The sequence below is a fragment of the Anopheles coustani genome, unplaced genomic scaffold, assembly GCF_943734705.1.
Source record: "Anopheles coustani unplaced genomic scaffold, idAnoCousDA_361_x.2 scaffold_39_ctg1, whole genome shotgun sequence".
NCBI lineage: Eukaryota > Metazoa > Arthropoda > Insecta > Diptera > Culicidae > Anopheles > Anopheles coustani.
Window position 1 is genome coordinate 126,012 of NW_026525420.1, and position 10,105 is coordinate 136,116.

Consider the following 10,105-nt stretch of genomic DNA (forward strand, 5'->3'; position numbering starts at 1 on the left):
TCCGGACCATGTTTTTCTTTCTTTAACTAAAAACTTAAAAAAAAAAATTTAATAAAACTAAGCTCTATTCAACATGCTTCAGACCACGTTTTTCGTTCTTCCAAGCAAAGTTAAGCACCATCCACAATGCTCCGGACTACCTTTTACGTTCTTCCCAGCAAAATTAAGCACCTTCTCCAATGCTACAGACTACTTTATACGTTGTTTCTGGCAAAATTAAGCACCATCCAACATGCTCCGGACTATGTTTTTCTTTCTTTAACTAAAAACTTAAAAAAAAAATAAATAAATAAAACTAAGCCCAATTCAACATGCTTCAGACCACGTTTTTCGTTCTTCCAAACAAAGGTAAGCACCATCCACAATGCTCCGGACTTCTTTTTACGTTCTTCCCAGCAATATTAAGCACCTTCTCTAATGCTCCAGACTACTTTTTACGTTCTTTCTAGCAAAATTAAGCACCATCCAACATGCACCGGACTATGTTTTTCTTTCTTTAACTAAAAACTTAAAAAAAAAATAAATAAATAAAACTAAGCCCAATTCAACACGCTTCAGACCACGTTTTTCGTTCTTCCAACCAAAGGTAAGCACCATCCACAATACTCCGGACTACTTTTTACGTTCTTCCCAGCAAAATTAAGCACCTTCTCCAATGCTACAGACTACTGTTTACGTTCTTCCCAGCAAAATTAAGCACCATCCATCATGCTCCGGACTATGTTTTTCTTTCTTTAACAAAAAACTTTAAAAAAAATAAATAAATAAAACTAAGCCCAATTCAACATGCTTCAGACCACGTTTCTCGTTCTTCCAAGCAAAGGTAAGCACCATCCACAATACTTCGGACTACTTTTTACGTTCTTCCCAGCAAAATTAAACACCTTCTCCAATGCTACAGATTACTTTTTACGTTCTTCCCAGCAAGATTAAGCACCTTCTCCAATGCTACAGACTACTTTTTACGTTCTTTCTAGCAGAATTAAACACCATCCAACATGCTCCAGACCATGTTTTTCTTTCTTTAACTAAAACCTTAAAAAAATAAAATAAATAAAACTAAGCCCAATTCAACATGCTTCAGACCATGTTTTTTGTTCTTCCAAGCAAACGTAAGCACCATCCACAATGCTCCGGACTACTTTTAACGTTCTTCCAAGCAAAATTAAGTACCTTCTCCAATGCTACAAACTACCTTTTACGTTCTTTCTAGCAAAATTAAGCACCATCCAACATGCTCCGGACCATGTTTTTCTTTCTTTAACAAAAAACTTAAAAAAAAAAATAAATAAATAAAACTAAGCCCAATTCAACACGCTTCAGACCACGTTTTTCGTTCTTCCAAACAAAGGTAAGCACCATCCACAATACTCCGGACTACTTTTTACGTTCTTCCAAGCAAAATTAAGCACCTTCTCTAATGCTCCAGACTACTTTTTACGTTCTTTCTAGCAAAATTAAGCACCATCCAACATGCTCCGGACTATGTTTTTCTTTCTTTAACTAAAAACTTAAAAAAAAAATAAATAAATAAAACTAAGCCCAATTCAACACGCTTCAGACCACGTTTTTCGTTCTTCCAAACAAAGGTAAGCACCATCCACAATACTCCGGACTACTTTTTACGTTCTTCCCAGCAAAATTAAGCACCTTCTCTAATGCTCCAGACTACTTTTTACGTTCTTTCTAGCAAAATTAAGCACCATCCAACATGCTCGGGACTATGTTTTTCTTTCTTTAACTAAAAACTTTAAAAAAAATAAATAAATAAAACTAAGCCCAATTCAACACGCTTCAGACCACGTTTTTCGTTCTTCCAAACAAAGGTAAGCACCATCCACAATACTTCGGACTACTTTTTACGTTCTTCCCAGCAAAATTAAACACCTTCTCCAATGCTACAGATTACTTTTTACGTTCTTCCCAGCAAAATTAAGCACCATCCAACATGCTCCGAACCACGTTTTTCTTTCTTTAACTAAAAACTTAAAAAAAAAAAAAAAACTAAGCCCAATTCAACATGCTTCAGACCATGTTTTTTGTTCTTCCAAGCAAACGTAAGCACCATCCACAATGCTCCGGACTACTTTTAACGTTCTTCCAAGCAAAATTAAGTACCTTCTCCAATGCTACAGATTACTTTTTACGTTCTTCCCAGCAAAATTAAGCACCATCCAACATGCTCCGGACCATGTTTTTCTTTCTTTAACAAAAAACTTAAAAAAAAAATAAATAAATAAAACTAAGCCCAATTCAACACGCTTCAGACCACGTTTTTCGTTCTTCCAAACAAAGGTAAGCACCATCCACAATACTCCGGACTACTTTTTACGTTCTTCCCAGCAAAATTAAGCACCTTCTCTAATGCTCCAGACTACTTTTTACGTTCTTTCTAGCAAAATTAAGCACCATCCAACATGCTCCGGACTATGTTTTTCTTTCTTTAACTAAAAACTTTAAAAAAAATAAATAAATAAAACTAAGCCCAATTCAACACGCTTCAGACCACGTTTTTCGTTCTTCCAAACAAAGGTAAGCACCATCCACAATACTCCGGACTACTTTTTACGTTCTTCCCAGCAAAATTAAACACCTTCTCCAATGCTACAGATTACTTTTTACGTTCTTCCCAGCAAAATTAAGCACCTTCTCCAATGCTTCAAACTACTTTTTACGTTCTTTCTAGCAAAATTAAGCACCACCCAACATGCTCCGGACCATGTTTTTCTTTCTTTAACTAAAAACTTAAAAAAAAAAATTTAATAAAACTAAGCTCAATTCAACATGCTTCAGACCACGTTTTTCGTTCTTCCAAGCAAAGTTGAGCACCATCCACAATACTCCGGACTACTTTTTACGTTCTTCCAAGCAAAATTAAGCACCTTCTCTAATGCTCCAGACTACTTTTTACGTTCTTTCTAGCAAAATTAAGCACCATCCAACATGCTCCGGACTATGTTTTTCTTTCTTTAACTAAAAACTTAAAAAAAAAATAAAAAAATAAAACTAAGCCCAATTCAACATGCTTCAGACCACGTTTTTCGTTCTTCCAAACAAAGGTAAGCACCATCCACAATACTCCGGACTACTTTTTACGTTCTTCCCAGCAAAATTAAACACCTTCTCCAATGCTACAGATTACTTTTTACGTTCTTCCCAGCAAAATTAAGCACCATCCAACATGCTCCGGACTATGTTTTTCTTTCTTTAACTAAAAACTTAAAAAAAAAATAAATAAATAAAACTAAGCCCAATTCAACACGCTTCAGACCACGTTTTTCGTTCTTCCAGGCAAAAGTAAGCACCATCCTCAATGCTCCGGACTACTTTTTACGTTCTTCCCAGCAAAATTAAGCACCTTCTCCAATGCTACAGACTACTTTATACGTTGTTTCTGGCAAAATTAAGCACCATCCAACATGCTCCGGACTATGTTTTTCTTTCTTTAACTAAAAACTTAAAAAAAAATAAATAAATAAAACTAAGCCCAATTCAACATGCTTCAGACCACGTTTTTCGTTCTTCCAAACAAAGGTAAGCACCATCCACAATACTCCGGACTACTTTTTACGTTCTTCCCAGCAAAATTAAGCACCTTCTCCAATGCTACGGACTACTTTTTACGTTCTTTCTAGCAGAATTAAACACCATCCAACATGCTCCGGACCATGTTTTTCTTTCTTTAACAAAATACTTCAAAAAAAATAAATAAATAAAACTAAGCCCAATTCAACATGCATCAGACCTCGTTTCTCGATCTTCCAAGCAAAGGTAAGCACCATCCACAATACTTCGGACTACTTTTTACGTTCTTCCCAGCAAAATTAAACACCTTCTCCAATGCTACAGATTACTTTTTACGTTCTTCCCAGCAAAATTAAGCACCTTCTCCAATGCTACAAACTACATTTTACGTTCTTTCTAGCAAAATTAAGCACCATCCAACATGCTCCGGACCATGTTTTTCTTTCTTTAACAAAAAACTTAAAAAAAAAATAAATAAATAAAACTAAGCCCAATTCAACATGCTTCAGACTTCGTTTTTCGTTCTTCCAAGCAAAGTTAGGCACCATCCACAATGCTTCGGACTACTTTTTACGTTCTTCCCAGCAAAATTAAGCACCTTCTCTAATGCTCCAGACTACTTTTTACGTTCTTTCTAGCAAAATTAAGCACCATCCAACATGCTCCGGACTATGTTTTTCTTTCTTTAACTAAAAACTTAAAAAAAAAATAAATAAATAAAACTAAGCCCAATTCAACACGCTTCAGACCACGTTTTTCGTTCTTCCAGGCAAAAGTAAGCACCATCCTCAATGCTCCGGACTACTTTTTACGTTCTTCCCAGCAAAATTAAGCACCTTCTCTAATGCTCCAGACTACTTTTTACGTTCTTTCTAGCAAAATTAAGCACCATCCAACATGCTCCGGACTATGTTTTTCTTTCTTTAACTAAAAACTTAAAAAAAAAATAAATAAATAAAACTAAGCCCAATTCAACACGCTTCAGACCACGTTTTTCGTTCTTCCAGGCAAAAGTAAGCACCATCCTCAATGCTCCGGACTACTTTTTACGTTCTTCCCAGCAAAATTAAGCACCTTTTCCAATGCTACAGACTACTTTTTACGTTCTTTCTAGCAGAATTAAACACCATCCAACATGCTCCGGACCATGTTTTTCTTTCTTTAACAAAATACTTTAAAAAAAATAAATAAATAAAACTAAGCCCAATTCAACATGCATCAGACCTCGTTTCTCGATCTTCCAAGCAAAGGTAAGCACCATCCACAATACTTCGGACTACTTTTTACGTTCTTCCCAGCAAAATTAAACACCTTCTCCAATGCTACAGATTACTTTTTACGTTCTTCCCAGCAAAATTAAGCACCTTCTCCAATGCTACAAACTACATTTTACGTTCTTTCTAGCAAAATTAAGCACCATCCAACATGCTCCGAACCACGTTTTTCTTTCTTTAACTAAAAACTTAAAAAAAAAAAAAAAACTAAGCCCAATTCAACATGCTTCAGACCATGTTTTTTGTTCTTCCAAGCAAACGTAAGCACCATCCACAATGCTCCGGACTGCTTTTAACGTTCTTCCAAGCAAAATTAAGTACCTTCTCCAATGCTACAAACTACCTTTTACGTTCTTTCTAGCAAAATTAAGCACCATCCAACATGCTCCGGACCATGTTTTTCTTTCTTTAACAAAAAACTTAAAAAAAAAATAAATAAATAAAACTAAGCCCAATTCAACACGCTTCAGACCACGTTTTTCGTTCTTCCAAACAAAGGTAAGCACCATCCACAATACTCCGGACTACTTTTTACGTTCTTCCAAGCAAAATTAAGCACCTTCTCTAATGCTCCAGACTACTTTTTACGTTCTTTCTAGCAAAATTAAGCACCATCCAACATGCTCCGGACTATGTTTTTCTTTCTTTAACTAAAAACTTAAAAAAAAAATAAATAAATAAAACTAAGCCCAATTCAACACGCTTCAGACCACGTTTTTCGTTCTTCCAAACAAAGGTAAGCACCATCCACAATACTCCGGACTACTTTTTACGTTCTTCCCAGCAAAATTAAGCACCTTCTCTAATGCTCCAGACTACTTTTTACGTTCTTTCTAGCAAAATTAAGCACCATCCAACATGCTCCGGACTATGTTTTTCTTTCTTTAACTAAAAACTTAAAAAAAAAATAAATAAATAAAACTAAGCCCAATTCAACATGCACCAGACCTCGTTTCTCGATCTTCCAAGCAAAGGTAAGCACCATCCACAATACTTCGGACTACTTTTTACGTTCTTCCCAGCAAAATTAAACACCTTCTCCAATGCTACAGATTACTTTTTACGTTCTTCCCAGCAAAATTAAGCACCATCCAACATTCTCCGGACCATATTTTTCTTTCTTTAACTAAACACTTAAAAAAAAAATTATAAATAAAATTAAGCCCAAGTCAACATGCTTCAGACCATGTTTGTCGTTCTTCCAAGCAAAGGTAAGCACCATCCACAATGCTCCGGACTACTTTTTACGTTCTTCGCAGCAAAATAAAGCACCTTCTCCAATGCTACAAATTACTTTTTACGTTGTTTCTAGCAAAATTAAGCACCATCCAACATTCTCCGGACCATATTTTTCTTTCTTTAACTAAACACTTAAAAAAAAAAAATAAATAAATAAAACTAAGCCCAATTCAACATGCTCCAGACCTCGTATTTCGTTCTTCCAAGCAAAGGTAAGCACCATCCACAATGCTCCGGACTACTTCTAACGTTCTTCGCAGCAAAATAAAGCACCTTCTCCAATGCTACAAATTACTTTTTACGTTGTTTCTAGCAAAATTAAGCACCATCCAACATGCTTCGGACCATGTTTTTCTTTCTTCAACTAAAAACTTAAAAAAAAAAATAAATAAAACTAAGCCCAATTCAACATGCTTCAGACCATGTTTGTCGTTCTTCCAAGCAAAGGTAAGCACCATCCACAATGCTCCGGACTACTTTTAACGTTCTTCGCAGCAAAATAAAGCACCTTCTCCAATGCTACAAATTACTTTTTACGTTCTTTCTAGCAAAATTAAGCACCATCCAACATGCTTCGGACCATGTTTTTCTTTCTTTAACTAAAAACTTAAAAAACAAAAAATAAATAAAACTAAGCCCAATTCAACATGCTTCAGACCATGTTTGTCGTTCTTCCAAGCAAAGGTAAGCACCATCCACAATGCTCCGGACTACTTTTAACGTTCTTCGCAGCAAAATAAAGCACCTTCTCCAATGCTTCAAACTACCTTTTACGTTCTTTCTAGCAAAATTAAGCACCATCCAACATGCTTCGGAACATGTTTTTCTTTCTTTAACTAAACACTTAAAAAAAAAAATTATAAATAAAACTAAGCCCAAGTCAACATGCTTCAGACCATGTTTGTCGTTCTTCCAAGCAAAGGTAAGCACCATCCACAATGCTCCGGACTACTTTTAACGTTCTTCGCAGCAAAATAAAGCACCTTCTCCAATGCTACAAATTACTTTTTACGCTGTTTCTAGCAAAATTAAGCACCATCCAACATGCTTCGGACCATGTTTTTCTTTCTTTAACTAAAAACTTAAAAAAAAAAATAAATAAAACTAAGCCCAATTCAACATGCTTCAGACCATGTTTGTCGTTCTTCCAAGCAAAGGTAAGCACCATCCACAATGCTCCGGACTACTTCTAACGTTCTTCGCAGCAAAATAAAGCACCTTCTCCAATGCTTCAAACTAACTTTTACGTTCTTTCTAGCAAAATTAAGCACCATCCAACATGCTTCGGACCATGTTTTTCTTTCTTCAACTAAAAACTTAAAAAAAAAAATAAATAAAACTAAGCCCAATTCAACATGCTTCAGACCACGTTTCTCGTTCTTCCAAGCAAAGGTAAGCACCATCCACAATGCTCCGGACTACTTTTTACGTTTTTCCCAGCAAAATTAAGCACCTTCTCCAATGCTACAGACTACTTTTTACGTTCTTTCTAGCAAAATTAAGCACCATCCAACATGCTCCGGACTATGTTTTTCTTTCTTTAACTAAAAACTTAAAAAAAATAAATAAATAAAACTAAGCCCAATTCAACATGCTTCAGACCACGTTTCTCGTTCTTCCAAGCAAAGGTAAGCACCATCCACAATGCTCCGGACTACTTTTCACTTTCTTTCCAGCAAAATTAAGCACCTTCTTCAATGCTTCAGACTACTATTCACTTTCTTCCCAGCAAAATTAAACACCATCCAACATGATCCGGACTACGCTTTTCTTTCTTAAACTAAAAACTTAAATTAAAAAAAATAAAAACCAAGCCCAATTCAACATGCTTCAGACGACGTTGTTTCGTATTACAAATCAAAGGTAAGCACCATCCACAATGCTCCGGACTACTTTTAACGTTCTTCCCAGCAAAATTAAGCACCTTCTTCAATGCTCCAGACTACTTTTCAATTTCTTCCTAGCAAAATTAAGCACCATCCAGCATGATCCGGACTACGTTTTTCTTTCTTTAACTAAAAACTTAAATTAAAAAAAAATAAAAACTAAGCCCAATTCAACATGCTTCAGACCACGTTTTTTCGTATTTCCAATCAAAGGTAAGCACCATCCACAATGCTCCGGACTACTTTTAACGTTCTTCCCAGCAAAATTAAGCACCTTCTTCAATGCTCCAGACTACTTTTCAATTTCTTCCTAGCAAAATTAAGCACCATCCAGCATGATCCGGACTACGTTTTTCTTTCTTTAACTAAAAACTTAAATTAAAAAAAAATAAAAACTAAGCCCAATTCAACATGCTTCAGACCACGTTTTTTCGTATTTCCAAGCAAAGGTAAGCACCATTCACAATGCTCCGGACTACTTTTAACGTTCTTCCCAGCAGAATTAAGCACCTTCTCCAATGCTCCAGACTACTATTCACTTTCTTCCCAGCTAAATTAAGCACCATCCAGCACGATCCGGACTAAGTTTTGCTTTCTTTAACTAAAAACTAAAATTAAAAAAAAAATAAAAACTAAGCCCGATTCAACATGCTTCAGACCACGTTTTTTCGTATTTCCAAGCAAAGGTAAGCACCATTCACAATGCTCCGGACTACTTTTTACTTTCTTCCCAGCAAAATTAAGCACCTTCTCCAATGCTCCAGACTACTATTCACTTTCTTCCCAGCTAAATTAAGCACCATCCAGCATGATCCGGACTACGTTTTTCTTTCTTTAACTAAAAACTAAAATTAAAAAAAAAATAAAAACTAAGCCCGATTCAAAATGCTTCAGACCACGTTTTTTCGTATTTCCAAGCAAAGGTAAGCACCATTCACAATGCTCCGGACTACTTTTTACTTTCTTCCCAGCAAAATTAAGCACCTTCTTCAATGCTCCAGACTACTTTTCACTTTCTTCCCAGCTAAATTAAGCACCATCCAGCATGATCCGGACTACGTTTTTCTTTCTTAAACTAAAAACCTAAATACAAAAAAATAATAAAAACTAAGCCCGATTCAACATGCTTCAGACCACGTTTTTTCGTATTTCCAAGCAAAGGTAAGCACCATTCACAATGCTCCGGACTACTTTTTACTTTCTTCCCAGCAAAATTAAGCACCTTCTCCAATGCTCCAGACTACTATTCACTTTCTTCCCAGCTAAATTAAGCACCATCCAGCATGATCCGGATTACGTTTTTCTTTCTTTAACTAAAAACTAAAATTAAAAAAAAATAAAAACTAAGCCCGATTCAACATGCTTCAGACCACGTTTTTTCGTATTTCCAAGCAAAGGTAAGCACCATTCACAATGCTCCGGACTACTTTTAACGTTCTTCCCAGCAGAATTAAGCACCTTCTCCAATGCTCCAGACTACTATTCACTTTCTTCCCAGCTAAATTAAGCACCATCCAGCATGATCCGGACTACGTTTTTCTTTCTTTAACTAAAAACTTAAATTAATAAAAAAATAAAAACTAAGCCCGATTCAACATGCTTCAGACCACGTTTTTTCGTATTTCCAAGCAAAGGTAAGCACCATTCACAATGCTCCGGACTACTTTTAACGTTCTTCCCAGCAGAATTAAGCACCTTCTCCAATGCTCCAGACTACTATTCACTTTCTTCCCAGCTAAATTAAGCACCATCCAGCATGATCCGGACTACGTTTTTCTTTCTTTAACTAAAAACTTAAATTAATAAAAAAATAAAAACTAAGCCCGATTCAACATGCTTCAGACCACGTTTTTTCGTATTTCCAAGCAAAGGTAAGCACCATTCACAATGCTCCGGACTACTTTTAACGTTCTTCCCAGCAGAATTAAGCACCTTCTCCAATGCTCCAGACTACTATTCACTTTCTTCCCAGCTAAATTAAGCACCATCCAGCATGATCCGGACTACGTTTTTCTTTCTTTAACTAAAAACTTAAATTAATAAAAAAATAAAAACTAAGCCCGATTCAACATGCTTCAGACCACGTTTTTTCGTATTTCCAAGCAAAGGTAAGCACCATTCACAATGCTCCGGACTACTTTTAACGTTCTTCCCAGCAAAATTAAGCACCTTCTCCAATGC